At 37.4% G+C, this 23,508-nt stretch overlaps 1 protein-coding gene and 1 long non-coding RNA gene across 9 annotated transcripts in view; one reads left to right on the top strand and one right to left on the bottom strand.

The window, feature by feature from the left end:
• The window catches only part of ZNF521 (zinc finger protein 521), a 298,052-nt gene that overhangs the window by 96,132 nt on the left and 178,412 nt on the right, over positions 1-23,508 (top strand). The window lies entirely within an intron of this gene.
• On the bottom strand, positions 652-21,668 carry LOC134738435 (uncharacterized). Its single transcript, XR_010124158.1, has 3 exons — positions 21,574-21,668; positions 1,477-1,573; positions 652-1,204 (listed from the first exon to the last, which is right to left on the bottom strand). It is a non-coding gene; the product is annotated as an uncharacterized LOC134738435 (long non-coding RNA).

The raw sequence follows: 23,508 nt of genomic DNA, 5'->3' as shown, positions 1-23,508 counted from the left end.
AATGACTGGGTCATTTTCATCTTCATATCTTCTTAGCCTCTATCACAGTGCCTCATCATGGTAGGTACTCAGAAGCTGTTTGTTGATTGAGCAAATTGATAAATCAGTGAAGCAAATGTGTTACAATATTGAATGTAAGTGACTTGTATAGATTAAAATATTTACTTCTTTTATATCAGAAATAAAATAACAGGGAAAGAATATATAGAAAAATACATTCAGTTACTACATATCTGAAAAACGAGAACCCAAGAGCACTTTATGCATTCTTATGTAGTGATTATATTGGTAATTTTATGAAAGGTGGTTGCAGTTTTATACAAATTTGAAGGAAAAAAGTTAAACTTTCCACCTTCCTTTTTACTTTGTATGTAAAGTATTAAGAAATATAACCCATTACCTACTAAAATTCTCAATTGTTTCCAGAATAGTGAAAGTAGCTGTTAACAATAATAATTGTAAAAATATAAAGTAATCTCAAACAGGTTCATGTTTTGTGTAATGATCAGATAACATGAGTAAAAGCAGCAATTATGTGTTTCTGGGCCACACTGGAGGTGGAAAACAAGAAAAGCATATGCTACAACTGCATATTATTAAAAAGGCAATGCTTTATATTTACTTTGCACTTAAAAGTTTGAATGATCTGGGTAATAGAAATAGACAATACACATGCTTTGGAATACATTAAAATTGCACATGCAGTAAGACAAATTGCTATTTTATAACCTTTCCACAGTGTAGCAAATTTGTACCTCTGGCTTAACTCATGATAAATTTGCATAACATTTACTGGGGGTCTTCACTGTGCTAGTTCATTTTTCAGACTCTTTCTTAGGGGTGGCACCATTCCATTATAGAAGTCCAAGGTTCTGCATATGAAAAGAAAGGTGGGGTGGAGAAGAAATCTAGGGACAAAGATCTGTAATCAAACAAGCTACATAAACCTCAGCGGAAAACAGTGGGTATCAAATAAGATTCAGAGAAGACAAGTCCATTTTTACAGTGGGCTACTCCCATGGGTAACAGGCCCATTCCCTGTTCTTATCTTGCTTCCTTCTTTTATGTCTAGGAGATCTCAGGAACTCAAATCCTGTATTAGTCCATATTCATTCAGGTTCGGTTTATAGAAGGTACCTTGATCTGGTGAATTACCAGGGAGAAGGACTTTGTAAATCAGCCACAACCACAAATCAACCAGCATCTGCAAAGAAGAAACTTAATTGATTTTAAAAGATATTAGGCTATAGATAGGTGAGAATTTGATTTAAACTCAAAATTATAGACAGCTGTCCTGGGTAGTAGCTGATGGACATGTTGTTATTTTATTGCTAGGGAACATTTTTTCTACCTGGTTGATGTAGTTTGGCCCTATCAAGATGGGACTGAAATATGTTAATTTAGATAGTGTACATGCTTCTACCTTTAAGACAAAATAAGTATATACCAGTGAATACATCTTTTGTATGCATTTACCTTGCTTTATTGATTTTTATTGCATGGTGCAGCCAGCCTTTACTGTCCCACAATTATTCCCCAGTATCCATATCTGCTGGTGAAGTTGATGTAGAACCTAGAACCCAAAATGAAAAGACTTCATTACTATTTTGGGACTTTAGGCAAAGAACTTAATTTCTCTGGGCTGAATAACAATGTGCTGGACAAGTTGGTTTCTGATGCTGCTTCCAGCTGTAAAATTGTACGTTTCTCTGTGACAGCATCAGACCTTGTTCATGCCAAGTGAGACTACTGCACAGTCAGAGTAACTGAAGAGTTGGGCAAGTACTTGAGTTCATATCATGTGTAAAAATTATCCAAGAGAAGTGTAAGGTGCTTGCAGATAGTTCCCCCCAACATCTGCTATTGAACCCTTTGGAGGTATAGTTCAAACCAATACTGGGTTGTACAGTGCCCTTAATACTGATTTCCAATTTATATCTGTATTTCTCCAGAGGACCTGAGCAAATTACATGCTGATCATTTCTTATTAACCATATTTTTTATTATCCAAATGCTGCCTCTCATTTAACTTTGACTTATGACAGCTCCGTTGTATATCAGCAAATACATTTTTTAAAGCACAAAATCTAAATGGAACCATGTCTTTTCCTCATGAAATATGGAGTCTTTTTATTCAAAAAATTTAAAATCCCAAATATATACACTACTTTGAGCACCCCAACTTTCTTGAAGGAGATCAAATAGAATAAATATATTCAGTTTTGCTACATAGAAGGTAAAAGTAGTTAGTATAAGTCACAAAAATATAATGAGTCTAATTCTTTTAAACTCCAATTGTTTCCCCTAAATTTTCCTGAATGTGACAGGCTTCCCTTCAAGATCAGTAATGTCCCAGGAATGTGGCAGTGCAAATAAATGGAAATACAGTAGTGATTTATACTTCAGGGGTTAGGGGTCTGGTGCCCAGTCAGAAAGGGCCTGTGCCAGGGACCAACAGTATAATTTGTAGAAACACATATTCTTGGAATTATTGGATTCAAAAGGAAAATTCTTTCCTGCTTTTTTGTGTTTTGCTGTTATCTTAAGAGGTGTATGGATTTGATTTATGAACAAGTCCTGCTGTAAATAATAAAATGATAAAATGGCATGTCAGCAAGGGATAAAGAGTTACTTACAGAAGTTAAAGTGGAATTAAATAACTCTTGAGTCCATTTGTAAAAGTGCCTGTGTTCTCAGTTGAATGGTAGTAACTACTGCGTGAAGGAAGTTGGTTTGTCTTATGGATAAGGTTTTTATAAGTACTTAAAATGGAATTAGCATACACCCTTTAACCACGCTGATTTTTGTTTATCCCTGCAACATATTTTGAAAGCTTTGCTCTCCTGTATAAGCCAGTAGAAAGCACACCACTTGCACAGCATTTAAAACTCAGATATAAAGCATTTCTAGCACATTATGGATGCGCTATGGGGTTTGAAGTTAATGTGAATGTCAGGCCAAAGTGGGGAGAACTTTTATAAGATACTGAATAAGAAACTCCTTTGCCATTTACTATGAGATGAGAATAAAAAAGGAGGACATAGAAAAGGCAGCTATTTTAACTTCTTCAGATATATCCAGGGAAAATACCTTGTGTTAAAAACAGAAGGAACTAGAAAGTGTGTAGCCGATTTCCTAGCCTGTGGTATTTTATGTTCTGGATTGCCTTGTTCAAGAAAAAAAAAAAATTGGTAAATAAGTTGCAATGTAGTCCTCTGTATTTTTCCATGAAGTGTTAGATTTTTGTAGAATATGTGCATAGTGTTTATGAATCAGAACCTGAATCATAAATAAAATGTTAATTTGTAGACACATTTAACTGTGGAGCAGATGGAAAAATAGGAATGTGTTAGAAAACTAGGTATTTGCAGAAGCTAATGAAGTTAATTGGTCTCGTTTGACTACCTTATTTTCCCAAACCCCCTAAAGACTGGGCTTTTTTATTTCTTTAATTAAAAATGAGTTTGGTATGTTAATATTATAACCTTTCATATTTTCCTAGTTTTCTATATAAATGTCTTATTTATAGAACCGCCCTTAGGAGTCCAGTATTAGTAAGAACATTAGTAAACTGGGAGCAGTAAGAGGGGTGCTAATGCTATACAAAAGCTATTAGCCACATACATTGCTATAATATGTGCTTTTACACCTTATTATTACTTCCCTGTCCTGTTTCTTTTTGATTACATAGAGAAAGATCTATTTTCCTTTAGCTTGAAAATGGTACAAGTAGAAATACATAAAATAATGATTGTGGAGCAGAATTTAATTTTTAAATATCAGTACTTGAACATATTTTGATTGGGTAAATTACATGGTAAACTCCCATTGAACTATCACCAGTGTGAAATCAGAGAAATCACAGCCCTGAGTTAATCAATACCATGTGTGTAGATAATTTTCCCTGAATTATTCCTTGTATAAGGAAAGGTTCAAAATCAAAATATTTAGCTGTTCACCAAAGAGTGCTTTTTAATTAGAGCTTTATGTTGCGGCTGCCACATTGGCCTGTATAGTGGATGCTGAATGTAGTGGCGCATACTGCAGAGGGTTCTGGGACATTGTTTCTCTAGTGTCATCACTAACATATTGCATTTGTATTGATTGTCTATGATTTCTGTATATGGATGATTGAGTTTGAGCAAACTACTTAGGGTTTCAAAGGATTTGGATAATGTTACACTGTAGGGCTGGAAATCTCTTTGAATCTTGTATTGCAAAGGGACAAAGTCATAGTTTCCGTGCATTTATTAGGCCCCTGCTGTAGAAATAGGAACAATAAACCATCTTTTTAAAGTTAAGAGATCTTGGAATGGGCAATTCTAATAAATCCTGGGTTTAAGGAGAATGGTACGTGTTGTAGTACCGAAGTTGTTTATTCATCTGGAATGTATTAGAATCTTGATTAATAAGAAGACATCTGCAGTTTTACATAAAAAGCAGAGCAGGCCGTTTGGCAAATAGAAATGAGAAGGGAAAAAGAAAAGCCAGTTCCGTCGAATGCTGTTGTTTCATTTTGACCACCAAGCGTTGTTATTCCTGATATCCTGATAGTATATAGCAAATCGGCATTTTCCCCCTGCAAAACTGCAGTAGAGAATTAAGATCTGTAGTTTTGAGAACAGGTAGGTCCTTTTAAAGACTTACATGGGAAATAATATTTGTCATTTTATTTTAGAAAACCCAAGTGGAAGAAAGACAAACCTCAGTTATTTGAGTGTTTCATTTACATGATGTCAAACATATATATGGATACTTGCAAATCTAAAATTTAACATCTCATGGAATATATTTTCACTTTGAATACATTTTTCTTAACTTTTCACTTAAGAATGAATCACTTAAGAATCTCTTACCCTCACAATCATTTTTTAACCAAATAGAGAGATATGATTTTTACATAAGACATTTTAAATTTCAAGATGGCTAAATGATCTATTGGAAAATACCATGGAAATTATTGCATTTGAGGGAAATCGAAGCCAAAGCCTGTAAAATGTATATAATTCACATATCAACAGGATGGCTTCCTAAATTCTGGGGCATTTTTCAAAAGGGAATGATAACATCGGAGTTCACTATTTGGAAGATAACACATTTGGCAGCTAGTTTCTGAAGAATCTGGCACCCATACAGACATTAATCTCTAAGGCCAATAGGTGAAAGATTGTTACAGTCTTGCTGAAGGCAGAAATTCATGCATATTGCAGTCATTCTTATGGGAGTAAAAGGAACAAATTCTGACCAATTTAAAATATGACAGTTTTAAAGAAGAAGGACCAAAACTAAGGAAAAATAGCTTACTTCAGATCTATTCCACAGTAAATATGGCAAACAAATTGCTGATGATAATTTTTGTATCTGGTATTGGATAATTGCTGAAAGCTGAGGGATGGCTCTTTTTGGCCACCCAGTCCCAGACAGCTAAGTAATATAAAACAGATTCTAAAAACAGCCTTGCTTAATAGGAAAGAGTGTGAGATTATGTAACTTGAAGGGCAATGGACAAATGAAAAATGATTTTACATTTTTCATTGGCAGATCACAAGGTCAGGAGATCGAGACCATTCTGGCTAATATGATGAAACCCCGTCTCTACTAAAAATGCAAAAAAATTAGCCGGGCATGGTGGCGGGCGCCCGTAGTCCCACTTACTCCCGATGCTGCAATGCTGAGGCTGGTGAATGGCCTGAACCTGGGAGGCAGAGCTTGCAGTTAGCCGAGATTGCGCCACAGCACTACAGCCGGGGTGACAGAGCGAGACTTGGTCTCAAAACAAAATAAAAGAAAAATTATTTCACAGTCATTAGCAGAGTTAAATTTATGTAATGTTAAAATATCGGTTATTTCAGAATATGATTGTCAGCTTTCAGCCTCTGTCCCCTGCAAGTGTAATATTTTAGTAAATTTTAGGCAGAGTACAATTCTTTTATTTTAGCAAAGACAACAGAGATAGAAAGTAAAGAAGACCAGGAATGGTGGCTCAGGCTTGTAATCCCAGCTCTTCGGGAGGCTGAGGTGGGCAGATCACTTGAGGTCAGGAGTTCGAGATCAGCCTGGCCAACATGGCAAAACCCCATCTCTACTAAAGGCACAAAAATTAGCTGGGCATGGTGGCATGCGCCTGTAATCCCAGTTACTTGGGAGGCTGAGGCACGAGAATCACTTGAACCCAGGAGGCAGAGGCTATAGTGAGCCAAGATCATGCCATTGCCCTCCAACCTGGGTGACAGAACAAGACTGTCTTAAAAAAAAAAAAAAAAAAGGAAGAAAGAAAGTAAAGGCCCGGTGCGGTAGCTCACGCCTGTAATCCCAGCACTTAGGGAGGCTGAGGCGGGGTGGATCACGAGGTCAGGAGATGGAGACCATCCTGGCTAACACAGTGAAACCCCGTCTCTACTAAAAATACAAAAAAAATTAGCCAGGCGTGGTGGCGGGTGCCTGTAGTCCCAGATACTCTGGAGGCTGAGGCAGGAGAATGGCATGAACCCGGGAGGCGGAGCTTACAGTGAGCCGAGATCGCGCCACTGCACTCCAGCCTGGGTGACAGAGTGAGACTCTGTATCAAAAAAAGAAAAAAAAAAGTAAAGAAGTATGGTGCCATAAATATTTATTGTTGCTGTGTGAGAGAGGGTTGTTAATATATAAGACAATGCTATAATTCAAGGATTGTCAAACTTTCATTATGGAAGTCAGCATGTAAATATTTGAGGTTCTGTGAGCCATATGGTTTCTGTCACAACCAGTCAACTCTGCTGCATTGAACAACTCATATTCAATATGTGAATGAATAAGAATGGCTGTGTTCCAATAAAACTTTATTTACAAAAGCAAGAGCATTTGGCCTATAAGCTGTAGTTTGTTAACCTCTCTTAAAATAGATTAGTTTAGCATTTAGTAGGTTCTCAGTGTTCAGTGATTATAATAGTGCTCAGTACTTGAGTTTTTAAATAAGTGCACACTTGTAGTTGTATCCCTGTCTGACAGAAGGAAATTTGTATGCATATGCCAGTGCCTGCAAGGTCTTACATATTTACACTGTTATTAATGACTAATTAATGAAGTAAGTGGGAAAGGTGTGTAAAGGTTCTTTATCTAGATAAAGTTCTTTAAATAAAGCTAGAAAAGTACACAGGATAAGAGGATTGTTGTAAATATCAATATAGCTTTTCAAATTAATATGTTAACTCATGTTATTTAGAAAACCATAAGGTTATCTTTGCCTAAATGTCATGATGAAGACGTTTACGTTTTAAAACCGCCACTACATAAATGATAACATCATAATATACATTCAGTGTTGCCAAGTCTTTTCCAGGAGAGGCAGGCCGAAAGGCAGGTTAGCATGTAGAATCATTCTTGCTTCAATATTCTGTTGTCATTTTTGCAGATGTTCTTCCTGGGTAAAGCTCCATTGGTGTATAATGTTGTATTTCAGATTCAGAGGTGTTGTTGCTGACCTAGAGTCTGTGGGACATACATGTCAAACTCCTTTTTTATAAGGGTGCCTATTTTGTTCTAACTCAGCCAAAATAGAGTCTTCTTTTAACCTTCCTATCAGACGTGTGTTTGTGTGTGGTGTCAAGATAGCTGACTTTAAGTAGAAAAGCAATCTGTAACATTGGTATTGAGTCCTGTTGTTTCTGACATTTGGATTCAAAACTATGATTTTTATCCTAATACCCTTCTTGCAAACATTTGCAGTAAACCAACCATATAGTGACAATAGTGTGACAAATGGCAGGGAACTTGGGAGGAAGAGACATTACAGGCATTTCTCCTTCCCTCATCATATATAATTAGTCACTGAGTCTTTTGGATCTATTTTTCTAAACAAATGAATGCATTTCCTTCACTCTGTCACAGGGCTACCCCTTCACTTTAGGTTTTTTTGCCTCTCACTGGACCATTGCCATAGCCTTATAAGTGGACTCCCTGCCTCTAGACTTCATCCAGTCCCTCCTACTCCAAAGGGCTCTGGTGAAAACCATCTCTGCTAATTGAAATCCTTCAACAGCTCTCTCTCTGCTGCCTGCAAATAAACTTGGGGCCGTAAGCCATTATGATCAGGCTCTACTTCCTCTCACAAATTGTATGTTGTAGTCCAGTGGCACTTGAACCTGGCTGTAGTGTTGCCTGAGAAACTTCAAAAAAATACTAATCTAAACTTCACCTCTAGTGCAATGTGATAAGAATTTCTAGGAGTGGAGTAGAAGCATCAATATTTTAAAAAGATCTCCAGGCAATTTTAATGTGCAGCCAAGGTCAAGTTCCTCTTTGTAGTCATTTTACACCATTGATTCCCTGATCACAGATGTTTGCGTTTGTACATACTATTGTTTTCCTGCCTGGAAAACACCTGCTTATTCTTTAAGGTTCAACTCAAAGAACACATCCTCGGTGGCTATTGTATGTTCTACAAGATTGTTTTGGTGCTTCTTCCACAGAACACCCACAACATTTCTGTAGAGGGGTCTATTACATTCCTGATTTCCTTGTGTTGTAATCATATGTTTACATGTGTGCCTCTCCCATTCATTAGTCAGTGAACTATTCATTCTAACCATGTATTGTGTCTTGGTCAATTTTGTATCTGCTGTGCCTCTTCTGGGTCTCACCCATAAATGGGTCATCGGAATATCATTATGGAATTGATGAATGCATCAGAAGAGCAGGACTGGAGTGGTAGCTAGAACACACCTGAAAATGTATTCACTAGTTCATTCAGTGGGCTTCAAAATTATCTTTGTTCCAATGGAATATTAGGTAAAAATAACTAGTCTGGGAATGGGTGTTGTCAAGCAGGAGAGTCCTTAGGATGAGAAGCACTATGGAACCCCTTCTGTGGGTTGGCAAACACAAGGTCATGTGAACACAGCCCAAGTAAAGACTATGGTCAAGATTTTGGACAAGAGAGGCGACAAAGGGAAGAGAGAAAACATCAATAATAATTGAACTGAATTCTCTCTTAGGTGGGGAAAGGAAATCAATGCTCACATTAAACTGGCTGTAAGGTAACATACTAGCAATGTTAGCAAGCCCACAGGTAAGACTGGAAAATTCACCAGAAGGCAACATGTTGCTTAAAGAGAGGGTTGGAGGGTGGTGGAAAGAAGAATGATGCAAAAGAGCCCAAAGCAGTAACTGAATAGTCTTAACAATAGTAGCTACATTTTGGGGTTTTGATAAGTCTTTGCCTACAACAATATAAAATATAGTGAACAGATTAGTTGGATGGGGGAAAAAGGAAAATAGGATCAAACAGAAAAGAAATCTATAAAAGAGAATGATTCTTGTCTATTTTAGAAAGTTAATCTATTCCTACAATTGATTATGGTGTTATACGCACTGAAACAAAGGGACCTTCTACATTATGAATATTCACAAAATATGAAGTGTAATAGCTTTTGAGCAGCAAACTCATTTATAGCTATTTTAAAGCTTTTTTTCATAAAGAACATAAGACTTTTTTTCTTTCTTTTTTTTACATTTATTTATTTATTTATTTATTTATTATACTTTAAGTTCTAGGGTACATGTGCACAACGGGCAGGTTTGTTACATATGTATACATGTGCCATGTTGGTGTGCTGCACCCATTAACTCATCATTTACATTAGGTATATCTCCTAATGCTATCCCTTCCCCATCCCCCCACCCCACAACAGGCCCTTGTGTGTGATGTTCCTGTGGCACAATCGGTTAGCGTGTTTGGCTGTTTTCTTTCTTTTTTTAAGAGAAGGGTCTCTGTCACCCAGGCTGGAATGCAGTGACACTCACAGTAACCTCAAACTCCTGGGCTCAAGCAACCCTCTTGCCTCAGCCTTCTGAATAGCTGGGACAACAGGCACGTACCATCACACCTGGCTAATTTTTAAATTTTTTGTAGAGATGGGTCTCACTGTGTTGCTCAGGCTAGTCCTGAACTCCAGCCCTCGAGCCATCCTCTTGCCTCAGCCTCCCAAAGTGCTGAGATTACAGGTGTTAGCCACCACACCCAGCAGAGCACAAGCCTTTTAAAAATATAATATGTACATTTTTAATACTTCTGTACATATTTACAAAAAAACAAGAGTGGGTGAAGAATCTCATTTCATATACCTTTGATCCCAGTGCCTAGCAAAATGCCCGTTTGATGAACAAATGGGTAAAATAATGAATGAATAGAGTTGAATACAAGTTACAAAAGCAATTGGGACTGTTTTGTCTCAAATAAGCCACCTTCTTCCCTGTCTTGCATCATCTGTCTAGCTGCGAAGTGAACGCATGAAGCTTAGACTAAAAAGCATATGAGTGTTTGGGTGATAATGATGTGTCAATGGAGGTTCATCACTTGTAACAAATGTACCATTCTGGTGGGGAATGTTGATAATAGGGGAGACTATCCGTGTGGCCAGGCATGGCTATATGGGAAATCCCTGTACTTTCTGCTCAGTTTTGCTGTGAACCCACAGCTGACCTAAAACATAGTTTATTATTAAAAAGCACAAATTCTAAGCTGTGTAGTCAAAAAATTATGCATTCTAAAAAGTATTCATTGATGACCCACAATAAAATTAATGGGATTTTAAAAACTCTCTTCCTCAGAACAGGAATGCTGAGGCTAAACAACCTTGGAAAAATGAGGTCAATGAAAATTTGCTATAGCAAAGTTGATTCATTTGTTTTCCTCTATTTTCAAAACCACCAGTTAAAATACAGGCAGTTCACAGCTTATCAATAGATTATCTCCCAAAAGTTTATCTAATAAGCTGGTTTCTTGGAATTCACCACATATTTTTCAATGGAGCGGTACAGTAAGTGGGAACTACATTTTAGGGCTAGCCCATGTATATATTTAAATATATAAGGTTGGTAGAACAGGGCCACAGAATGCAGCTGTGCAGTTTGTGAACTGCACAAAGGTCCCCAGCAATGGGGTGAGGAGACGGAAACCTAACAGCAGTGCTTGCAGTCACGACCAGCAGAAGAAACACTTAAAAAAGTCATCTGTGAGGAGAGTACCTTTTGGAATTTCTCCTCTTAGAGGGGATTGCCTTTTGCAGTTCACTTAAAGATACCTCTGGTTTGTGTTAGAGAGTGCTGGAACGACAGTAAGTTGTAAGCACTGTTTAGATGAGAATTTGAATTCTGAGTTTTCATTAAGGAAATTAGACTTGCATTTCCCCAGGATTCAGTGCCAGAACAGAGACTCTGGGTCCCTTTTCCTACATTTCTTGAGCACTGGGAGTAGCACCTTTCCTGGCTCCTCTAGAACAGGAGGAGTGGCAGACTGGGGAAGCTGAAGTTGTAGTGGTCAGAGTCTCTGTGAGGTCTTAGGCTTCCTGAAAGCAGGGACTGCTGTGGGGGAAGTAGCTGTAAGTACAGTGGCTGTTAAAGGAACTCTGATCTTTGGATGTGGGGTGGTATAAAGGGTGAGTGTGTGTGTGTGTGTGTGTGTGTGTGTACGTGTGCACCTGCATACACAGCTTGTGTGTTAGAATGTCTCTGGGAAAGTTGAAACCAGGAGAACTTCTGCACAGGCAGAGTAAAAACTGCTGGTGTATGGTGGGGTCCCCTGGCCCTGCATCTGGTGGGGCAGGATGGCTATGATTTCCTTACTTACCACTATTGGAAGGAAGGTAGTCTTGGAGTTTCTCAGTGGACTATGGCGAGGACTCAGCTTGGGGAGAGTGAGAAGGTGAAGGTGTTGGTGGTTCATTTGTCTGTGTCACATGTAAGTTTGTTGTTCTGAAGCCAGTGAATTTATGCGGTTGAACAATAGATTCATATCATCACAGAGCTGAGTTTAAAAATGCTATGAATCAATATGCTCTGTTTTCATTTGCTTTTTCTAAGTATTTTGGTATTAAGAAAACCCCTCCCCCCAAAAAACATCAAGTCCTCAATTTTACATTACAGTGAAGTTCTGTAGACTTAAGACCAAGTCACATTAATTAGAACTTATTTCAATAATTTAAAAAAATTTCTGAAAACAAGACACTTAGTGCTCACTTGGATGTGCCACATAGTAACAGTATTAATCAGTTGAATAATCCACATTAATCAGTCCTGCCTTGAAGTAAAACTATTAATCAGCTTGATGATCTAAGCAATCTTCTGAGGAAATGAGTTTGTCTTAGAATTTAAAAAGTGATCATGGAAAAGTTAAAAAAGAGTGAGAAAGGAAACGAAGAAGTATACTCATTTCAGTTTATTTCAGTTATTTTGACACCAGATCTTCTGCTGATACAGAGTGACTCTGAACTTTGATATCCAGTTCTGAACAAGTAATTTCCTCTTTTAATTGTGTCCTCTTCTGTCTAGAGAGAAAGTTTTGTGGCAAAGTGTCAGCTACCTCTTGAGTTGTCTCTTTAACCCTGAGGGAATGAAGTTGTTTTGGTATAGCATGTAAGCTGAGGCCATATGTGACATTAAGTAGACGGAAATTGAGGCATGATACCATTTAATTTGGCTTTTTAAGCTAACAAAAGGACGAGGAAAAAAAAGTCAAACCAGTATTGACCACTGTGAAGAAAAGATGATTGGTTTGATATAAATGTTCAGAGTTCCACAAATAATGTGGAAACTTAACCATAAGGGAAAATTGAGGTTATCTAATCCAATGAAGCATTCCAAAATCTACAGGTGATCTCCTCAAAATCAGTGCAAACTCTGTTGAGAAAGGCAGACTTGGGAATAGAAGATGGGAGTCAGGAAGTGTTACAAAAGAAACGTTTTCAGAAATTCTTTTATACCAAGGGATGATTATACCAACAGTTGACTTGGGGTTCTTTTGTTGAAGAAACCCGAAATCTAGTGAGAACATATTGTAACATGATGGCATTGCGTATTTGAAATGGAGTCTCATCAGATTATGTCCCCTTTTAGTTGTAGCCTGCTTTGACATTCCCCAACCCCTCTAAGGGGGCTGTGATGGCTTTGCACCAATTTTTCAGTTTGTCCTCTCCCACTCTCTCCATTTTGGTATGTCCTTTGTATTCACAGTATAGAACAAGAATCACCCACTACATTGGATAGCTAAACAATGAGAAAAACCAAGCAAAACAAAATATGTTCAAAAACAGGCCTTATTTGTTTCCCAATTTTAGCATTCATCACTGCAAAATTTAAATCTTATACATCTAAATAATTGAATTCTCCCCAGCAAGAAAGAAATTACAAGTTAAACTCATTGTGCAAGAAAAAATAATATATTCCTACATCAAGCAAAACAAGCAAAAAAAAAAAAAAAAAAGGATGTAGCAAATATATATGCCGTGAAAGTTGGGAGTTTTTTAGGTGAGAGTTGGTATTTGGAAGTCAACACCATGATCTTTGAACTTTTCAATTACATCTCTTGAAGGCTGAAAATTTGTAGGGTAAAATTTTTAGTTTCACCCTAAAATTTCCTCTTGTGTGGCTTGGCAAATGTGAAAGTTTGAGAACCTCAGAAAAATCATGTTGAAAGAACCTGCTCAGAAGAGATCGGGGATGTGGATTTGGTTGATGACACAGGCTATTGAGTCCTTACAGAGAATTGTTTGTCTTCCATTTTTAGATGGCTTTAATTCCTCCAAATTGCTCCTTGAATAATAGGAAAAAGGCAATTTGAATTTCAGTGACAGATTGGACATAACAGGTTGCAACTATTAGGTCTAATTTTACCATACTGAGAAATAAAATTGCCTAAACATAAACATCGATCACTGATGCAGTAAATTAATTTGTACAGAAAAAGTAGTTTAACTGCAGTGCACATTAAACATAGAAAATTTTCAAAATTACTGCTCTCTGAATTAATTTGTACACTTGTTTACTTGTTAAAAGCACGCATAAATTCTTTTTTCTAAGGCAGTGTGGGTTTGGATAGAATAAGAAAAAAGTATAAAAAGTGAGAAGGAAAAACAGAGATGTGGAAGGCAAACAGATTGGCCTGAATACTCACAAATAATGTTTTTTCTTTCAATTTTGTTTTTAAGTGCTCTTTAGAATGTGCATTGTTTTTGAATCTGTCCATAGGATCACTAAAGATGTGCACATTTTCCCCCTCATTATAACAAAGATAAATGTGATGTTTTAATAGCCTTGACTTACCTTTGTTAAGAATTGAAGGTAGGAGTAATTAGAAGAGTTTTATGGTTTGGTTTCTTGGTGAGTTTACATTCAAAGGTGTCCTAAGGCTTGGAACTGTTACATTTGTATTCATCAACAACCTGACCCATGCATTTCTTTATGCTTAACCATTTTAAAAAAATCAGTGAGCATGTTTGCATTGTTCTCTGTAATTCTATTATGAGGAATGCATGGCAAAGTTTGGATAGTATCTTTTTAGATTGTTCGAGTCACCATGGAACTGGAGCTGGCAATGCGTTGTGGTTTGATAATATCTCCTGCCTACAGCTTTCAAGGACAGTGGTTCGATTCAAATACAATTCTGATAAGTGGCAGGTTTTCGTGTCTTTAATGCCTTGACAAGGGCATCACTCTCAGGAGAGGGAGGTGAAACCATTTGGACGAGGATTCCATTCCTGCTCCTTTGTGCTGACACACTAAGATAATGGACAATTAAGGGAGCCTTCACTGCAGGTGAAAGTATGGGGTTATCACTAATATAAAGGAGCCCATGGGGTGCTGGGGTATGAAGGAGAAGAGGAATGGGAATTTTTAAAGGGAGTATAAAACACACAGATGAGACGCCTAATAACTGTTCACATATTGCACTTTTACCTGTGATAATGGTGAATGATTGGAGTGTTCAGTATTGCTTGCTCTAACTTTTTTTTTTTTAATATCTGGTTCATTGCATATGACACAAAGTAGTGCAGAAAACTCGCCCCAGTGCTGGTCTGCCTGTCGAGGGGTAAGGGAGCCTGGATAAGAAAGAGATTTGTTTTGTGGAATCTGTCTAAAAGACCAGCTTCCATGGGGTTTTTAATTTAGGGTAGTGGTTGTGAACCCAGCCTGTACCCTCTATGGGTCTTAACTCTCAGAGAGTCTGATTTAATTGGCCTGAGGATGGATCCAGTACGTAATTTTAAAAGCTCTTTGGACGATTCCAATGTGTACTCGGAATCAAGGGCTATCGTTGCTGAGTTTGTAACAGAAGATCAAGCTCTTCAACACTCAGGCTCTCTAGCAGATTGTTTGATGATTTAATAGATTTGAACAATAGTGTCTGTGTTGCTGTTAGAGAAGATGCGTGCTGCCTATGCTTCTGACAGCCCTCTCGTGTTTATGTCAGTGTCGTGGGTAAGCATTCAGGCATATATGGGGAGAAGTTCCTTGTCTCTTGACTACTGTTCCCCACTTTCCCCTACTCTCCTTTAGTTTCTGGGTTTTGTTGTTGTTTTTGTTGTTGTTGTTGTTTTTCCTTATAGATGTTTGAAGCTACCACTTCCTGTGAGATCATGGATAAGTCACCCAAGAGTGGGGAGGAGTCTGATAAAGGCAGAAGTGCCTTATGTGATGTCAGTGTCCAACTGTGACCAGCAACTTTGTCCCTAGTCTTCTTACTCTGATGGGGGAGATGAGATGTTCTGTATGCATGGAAATTTGAGGGGCACTTCTGATACCACTTAGCACTAATAAAGGTGAGGCAGTCCAGAGTATTTCAAAACGGAGTGCAGAAGAGGTTAACTGATTTTCTTTTGACTTAAACTATCATTTGTCTTTAACAGCCCTGAACGACAGTAGAGTGCACTGCTTCTGATAAGTATGGGTTCTCCTCAGCCTGAAGAGATGTGTGTGATAAGATAAGATGGCTTGAAAAAAAAGAGAGCTTGAGGGAAAGGGACAGGAGGAGAGGGAGAGAGAAAGTATGTTAACTGCTTTGACTGCAAAATACCCCCTGGTAGCCAGAGATAAGACACCTTGAGCTACTCAGAAGACCTTAAACAGGATGTAAATGAAGCCAATAAAAATCACTTGAGATCAAGCCCTCCTTCTCCTCCCCCCTCCAATTCCAGCTCTGACAGCAGAAGGCTTAATTTACTGTATGGCATACCACACTTACATTCTGAACCCCGGAAATTGCAAGAGACTGATAGCCTGTTCAAAGAACAAAGAATTTCTAGAGAGGTCCAAACTTGAGGCATTTAATCAGCAATTCTAGCAACGCCTCCCTGAGTGGAAAAAGAAAGTATTGCTGAATATAGGAAGCTCCCTTCCTCTTTTCTCACTTCTTACTCCAGATATTCGTTTGCTTTGTAGTTTTGTGACAACCTTCTATGTTGAAATGGTTGGCAGGGTGAGCTGCCTTTGATAGTGTATTAATATTTCTCATCTAGCTAATGCAGCTTGAAAGTAATCATCAACAAAAGTTTAGCAGACAGACTTTTTCATGTACACACTTGAAACATGGCTGTCTACTCAGAACTATGTTTCCTAAGCATGTAATACCAGCCTTTATGTACTTGGAACTGTATAACTCTTCAAAATGGTCACTCTCTTTTTCTGGAAATGTACAAGCTGCTGCCAACACTCTTACAGAGAGGAAGTTACTTGCAGGAGCTAATTGAGTATTTCACCGAAAAGATTTGAAATATGGAGTCCTACTCAAAGTGGGAGGGGGGCTGTTAAAGGATAGGAGGGCAAAGAATTATAGTGATCTAATTTTCTTTCTGTAAAAGCCGCTTCTTGGAAGAACTGGGATTCAATTTGGTCTTTGAATAAGGGCGAGAAAGCCCTCCGTCAATGATGTTCCATTACAGAGGAGCAAACACAGGAAAGGCACAGCCGAGTGCAGCAAACTTCAAGCAAGGACTTAGGTGATTCAGGGGAAAGAAAAGATTCTAAGGTGATTCTCAAGCTTGGGAATGCAGGTGAAGACTCAGGAAACTTGCTAAAAAAGGGGGATTTCTGGGCCCCATCCTCAGAAGTTCAGGGTCAGGAGGCGTGGGGTGGAGTCCAGGTGTCTGCATTTTTAACAGGCAGTTCAAGTAGTTGGTCTGCTGGTGATTGGTGGATTAGACTAAGAAATGCTGCCCTGTGTCATCTGGCTGTGGTAGAGGGTCAGCCTTTGGTTTTGTTGTGTACAGCCAGGATAGCTGGAATGATAATTGAAGAAGGGTGGCTTAAGGGATAGGTGAGAAGGATCCTTCATTGGAATCAGTGGCAGGGAATATGTCCCTACAGGCAAGGGTGTGAGAGGAAAGTGAAGTTGGCCACAGTGCCAGTTTGACTGTGTCTTTTTTTCTGCTTTGCTTTGTCAATACCTGATCCGACCATACCACCCCGCTCAAAGCAGAGGATGGAAGAACAGGAGAGAGGCAAACAGATCCACTGTTAAGGAGATGTGTGTATATAGGATTTTTCTAGTCAATAGCCAGCAGTGAAATCAAATTAAGAAATTGTCTGTCATGACTTGTTAACAGAGAGTTATAGGTTTGTAGAGTTGTCCGGCAATTTTTGTTTTCTTCTGTATATGTGTGAATACATACATCAATTAGCATGAATTGGTTTAGTAATATGAAAAACAATGAATTTTTTTTAAAAGAAAAACAATATTAAACACCATTTTAGGTTTATTCATTTACCCATAAAAACTCAGCATTTGAGTTGTTGTTGTTGTTGTTTTAGTAGAGGAGAGTTTGGGAAGGATGGACTTTGAGGGTTTTCTAATACGTAGAGCCAAGGTGCTTGCCTCGGCACTGGGGATTTGGGTGTGGGTTTCAGTGCCACTGTCAACTACTATTGTTAGTACAAGATTATAACATGTTACTCATCCTCGTTGACCTATTTGTTCATCTGTAAAATTAGCACTTTTTTTCCCCTAAAGGCCCACATTTCTCACAGGTCTTAAATCTTATATATCATATATACATGAAAAGTTAGGAATGACAGCCTTGACTTTCTTTTCTCTGTGTAGGCTTCAATCACATTCACTCATTTTCTTTCCTTTGATCCCTAAAGTCAGACCCAGAGGTATGCACAGTCCATGCCAAACAACAGGTCATCTTAAGAGAAAAAAGCAGAGCTCAGATGTGGGAGGAAGCTTTGTAAAGATTTCAGAGAACAGCCCTTTGGTACAGATAGCATTGAGTCAGTGAAGATTCTAAAACTGTGCTGGTAGGTTTTATATCTTTGAATATTAGCAACGTGTCTCATTACTGTGGCCATACTGCCTTGGATTCTTTTCTTATACATTATTTTGTTATTTTTAAAGTATCTTGGATGGAGGCAAAGTAAGATGCTAGTACATGGAGGTATCATGGGGTTTTTGAGGCCTGATTTTGTCACAGGTGTTGGAGTATTTGCCAAGATGTATCATCTCAGATAATATGTATTATTTATATATAGACACATATATATAATTTAATAAAAATATGATTATAGATATTAATCAGTAGAAAGTAGTATCATAAAGTCTTCCCTTAGAGACATATTTCATAAAGACATGATTGTGCAGATATTTAGTCCTATTAAGTGACAAATTACTATGATTAGCACTTTTGTAGTGAGAGTTATCTAAAATATTTGAAAAACTACTTTGGCATAAATCACTTAGTCTATTCTGAACACTTAGTCAACTGTGGATAAAAGCATGCAAGCGTACACATGCAGTATGCCACAATTTTAACTGTACTGGTTCCCATAAATAAATTACCAGGGCTGTTACCAAGAAAAAAATAATGAAATGAACGGGCTTGGATGTTATCATCATATTCATTCTAAGGTGGAGATTCTAGGGAAGAGAAAAATCAAACCAAAAGTGAAAAATAAAACATAAAGGGCAAAGAGGGTAACTGGAAAGTCCTCAAATTGATAATTAGCCTTATTTTCAGACTGCCTCTTTTATATTTTGCTGAATTAGATAAATTTAAAAACTCTATGAATACATGTACTTATATGACCTGTGTAGAGATACTTTGTCATACCCTAACTAAAGATTATTTTAAGAAAATAGCTTTGGCTTTCCAGTTTATATAGTACTTTTATAAACATTATCTCATTTGAGATAAAGGATTGTCTTATATCATTTGGGTTACTTGGAATCCAATCTCATTTTTCCATTTCAGTTTTACCATGTAAGTGTTAATGTGAAAGGTAATAATTCTGTTGAAACACTATAAAAATTCTATTGTATAAGGCATATTAGTGATTGGCCCTACTGTAGACTCTTTCTTATGCATGAAGTCTCAAGATAGTCCAACATCCCTGAGTTGCCTTTTTAATTTTTTTTTGAGACAGAGTCTCGCTCTGTCACCCAGGCTGGACTGCAGTGGTGTGATCTTGGCTCACTGCAACCTCCGCCTCCCGGGTTCAGGCAATTCTCCTGCCTTAGCCTCTTGAGTAGCTGGTACTACAGACGCATGCCGCCACGCCCGACTAATTTTTTGTATTTCAGTAGAGACGGGGTTTCACCATGTTGTCCAGGCTGATCTCGAACTCCTGAGCTCAGGCAGTCTGCCTGCCTCAGCCTCCCAAAGTGCTGGGATTACAGGCGTGAGCCACCGCACCCGGCCCCTCATCTCTGAATTCCTTAATACCACTGTAGCATATAATTTCCTCATTAAATGCATAAAACTGAGGAGCAGACAACAGATACTACTTTGAGTTGCAGCTGCTGGGTGGTTGGCTAGGTGTACTCACTAGCAATCTCAGTGGCTTTTTCACCCTATGAAAACAGCCTGACAACCTGTGTGAGTCAGTCTGTGCTTTAACAAAATTCAAAATGATTATTTGCCACAGACCTTAAAAATTCCTGTCGTTTGTTAGACACATGTATGTCCAAATCAAGAACTAGTACTGAGGTCAGTTGTAATACAAAGGCATATGGATAATTGTAGTAATAGTTCCCCCCTAATCTTTGTAACAGCTTTTTCTACATTAGCAAACCATATTTATCACTTTACTGCACAATGAACCCACAGGGGGTGCTAATTGTTCATTAATTAAATTTTAGCCTTTCAACACTTTTGTATTCTCTAGTGGCCTTGTCTGCAGTGAAGTATACAGTGTGGCCTTTTTAGGCTGCCGAAAATTCATGTTGGCGTTACTACTGCCATGAATATAATACAGGTGAAATTCAGCTCCAATAAATACCATTTCAGGACTGTTATAATTCCTGGTGACTGAAAGTTTTCCGGCCTTGGACCAAAGCCTACATGTTGGAAAAATAGTCAGTAAAGTCTAGTTTAACAAGACAAAACATTCTGTTAGACCAGATGCTGCTTTGAAATAGAATTTGATTTCGTTTTTTGAAAATTCTGGTGGTTTATGGCAGTTCTTCCAAAACCATTAACATGGTGAAATGAAGTTTCTAAGATCCGTCATTCCCTAACGAAGCCATTTCCAAACTTAGTTTTCTCAGTGGAAGAATCCCCTTTACCTTCTGCTTCCCCAGTGAAGAAGTTAATTTAAAATCACTAATGATTAACTTGGTAGCATTGAGAAATTTACTGAGTATTTTTAAAAAGCGTAGGCCATCCTTCAAAGCTCAATACGTATATTTCACACTAGTGCAAAGGATTTTGAAGTGAAATAGAATTGGCCTCAAGGAATTTCTAAATAAGCCAAATAGTCACTTATAGAGTGGTGCTGGCACTATGGAATGTGGCTCCTGGACTTTGAATGCAGGCCCTTTCGTTGTGTGGACTTTACAACACTCATGAATTAATCACAACTGGCCAGTGTGTGTGGCTATTAACTAATGAACTGCTGTGCATTGATTTTCAAGATTTCTGTGAGTAGCATTCAGAAGAGTTTTTCTGGAATATTTTTGTTTATTTTTATTTATTAATACTGTTTAACAAGAATAATATTGTTAGTAAATTAATCCATATTAATTTAATAATGATAATATTGTCTATTAAATTGTTATTTAAATAACATTGGTAAATAGTTGTTCTTTATTTTTGTTTATTTTTATTTATAAACAGAAATGCCCTTTAAGTCATTAAAAATTTTTAGAATCTCAATATGAAAACTGCAACAACTAAATTATGGTTAATTTTGATTCCTTTCTGCTGTTCTCACATTTATGAGTTATCATTTATCACTTATCACTTATAGGTAACTTTGGCTTTCATGGCAGTAGTAATAATGTAATACATTTTTAGATTTTAGCAGTACAGAAAACTCCTTCATATAATGTTATGTTTGAGTCTTATAATACCTCATATGTTGAGGCAGGCCGAAATTTTTCTGATATTATAGACAAGGAAATCAAAACTTCAAAAAAAAAGTAGTTTCTAAAGTTCACAAGCCAATATTAGACCTGAACACATAATAGGTGCTTAATAAAATTTGATTAAATCAATGAATTAAAGCGATGAAAAACCGATTTAAATTCTTTGTGGTATGAGGTCATATATAAACACAAGAGCACATAGTAACTAATAAATGCCTTCTAACTCAAAATAGTAGAGAATAAAAAGAATACAGACTCAGGAAATCCACTCTGGTGATGTCTGTCATTATTCAAGGAGAGATCAACATGTTAAACAGTTTAGAACACCCTCAGTCACAGCACTGTAAACAGATGTGTAATACACAGTTGCCAATTATTGAACGCCAAGAGGTGGGTGCTTATCATTAGTTATATATATTTTTAAGTGAGCCAAAAGATAGAAAAAGAAAAGCAATTCTCACCCCCCACATAATTGGAAACCACTTTTCCTTCTGTCTGGCTTCAGAAACACAATGTCTTGATTTCCGTGCGAGAGAGGATGACTGTTCTTTAACTGGTTTCACGTCAGCTTTTTCCTCTGATTTGAGAGGTGGAGTTAAGTGTGAACTGCTTAAGAATGCACTGTTTTCTATTTAATTTGGCTGCGGAAGATGGAATTCATTGAGCTCCGTCTGTTCAAATGAACTTTAAGTAACAGCAAGCAAAACATTTGTACTTCTCCCTGCACACGCAATCGAAATGTGTCTGGTGAAAGAATGGATGAAAAGCCCAGGATTACCTAAGGAGAGCCACGGAGATGTGATAACAACTCCTTATCTCTTTGTTGGCTCATCTGAAGTGTTAAAGTGTTGTTGGGGGAAAGCGAGCCTCTTTTTTACTAGGGAGTATTGAAGGCAAAAAAAAAAAAAAAAAACCTCTGAGCTTGAGCTCTGATATCTGGAATTCATCTTAAGACTGTTAAAAAATGTGCAGCACCAATTCCTGCTCTTCACAGCTGCTGTTATTAATGGGTGACCACCCTTCTTCCTCATAACCTAACTGTTAATTCATTTAATTGGTCCTTCTAGAACAGTTCAAAATATTACAGAATTTAAAAGCATCTGTGAATTATAAATAATTTTAAAGTTCACATTTCTCATTTGAACACCCAGTAAACGGTATTCGTTTTCAAGTAGTTAAATAAGTTATATGACAAAGGAGTGAATTTAATGTGGAGCTGTTGATTTTTTTTGAAAAAAAGAAGCATGATAGTTATTAAAATTACAGCTTTTCTAAAACTGTTGACATTTCTATGGAGAATGAAGGGAAGCAATTGTGTAATAATGCATAATAGTTTTTTTTAGCATGACCTTATCTTTTAGCAATTTAAATCATTGCTTTGAAAATGTATTTTGTAATTTGGTTAGAAGATTTTAAATATGATGGTGTAAAATTGTTACTGTGTTGGCATTGAAGTAACATGACAAGTACCCTTGTTATCTGTGTCTATTAAACATGCATTTCAAAATATTGTCCGCTTTAAGTAGAGCCCGACTTCTCTTAGCATTTGTGCACACCTGTGTATCTCCCCCAGGAGTTTCAGCTTATGTTAAAGTGTCTCAGGTAGCTAATGACTGAAAAAGTACTGTGAATTCTATTTAGTTAGAAATTTCAGAACTGCTCCTATAGCCTGCTGGCAGAAGTAAAGAATTATGTAAGGCAAGTGGGGGAAACCTGAAATTTTGTTGGTCTCAAGTCTTACCCTATTGTTTGACCCTCAAAAAAAAATTTACTGAATTAACTTACTATGATGCTAAATAATGCAATGATTGTATTGCTCGTGTTTTAAGGAGAAGAGAGGTATAAACCACATTCTTGGCTTCAGAATTCCATAGAAAAACACTTGTGCCAAGGTTACCTGCCTGTAAAGACCCAAGATTATATCCCATGTTTGATAATTTAATGCTTGGAACATAGTAAGCACGGATTTATCGTCTATTCGCATTTAGATATCACTAGCTATTTGTCTTTTATTTTCTTGCTAGCTGCGTATACAACTGTGAATGCTTAAGGCACTGTAGATTGCCATTGGGTCAGTCCTTAAAATTAATATTCCTGAGATTGCATTAAAGGAAAGAAAATATTAAAATATGTTTATACTATATTCATAGAAGCTTACACATGGAAACAGAAATACATGCAACACATATAAATCTTTTTGTTTACATGTGCAGCTTTTCTTCCAGCATGATAAGGTGCCCTAGAAACATTCACTAATCTTTATAACACCCCAGAGGGTAAGTAGCAAGAATTATAATCTTCATATTGCAGGTGAAATACCTAGGTAGGGGCAGATTAAATGACTTAGCCAGGCCACTCTCTAAGTCAGTTATGAAGCTAGAAATAAAACTCCAGCC

This window comes from Pongo pygmaeus, chromosome 17, assembly GCF_028885625.2.
Source record: "Pongo pygmaeus isolate AG05252 chromosome 17, NHGRI_mPonPyg2-v2.0_pri, whole genome shotgun sequence".
NCBI lineage: Eukaryota > Metazoa > Chordata > Mammalia > Primates > Hominidae > Pongo > Pongo pygmaeus.
The sequence above is the reverse complement of the archived record's forward strand: the minus strand, read 5'-3'. Positions and strand labels throughout refer to the sequence as shown.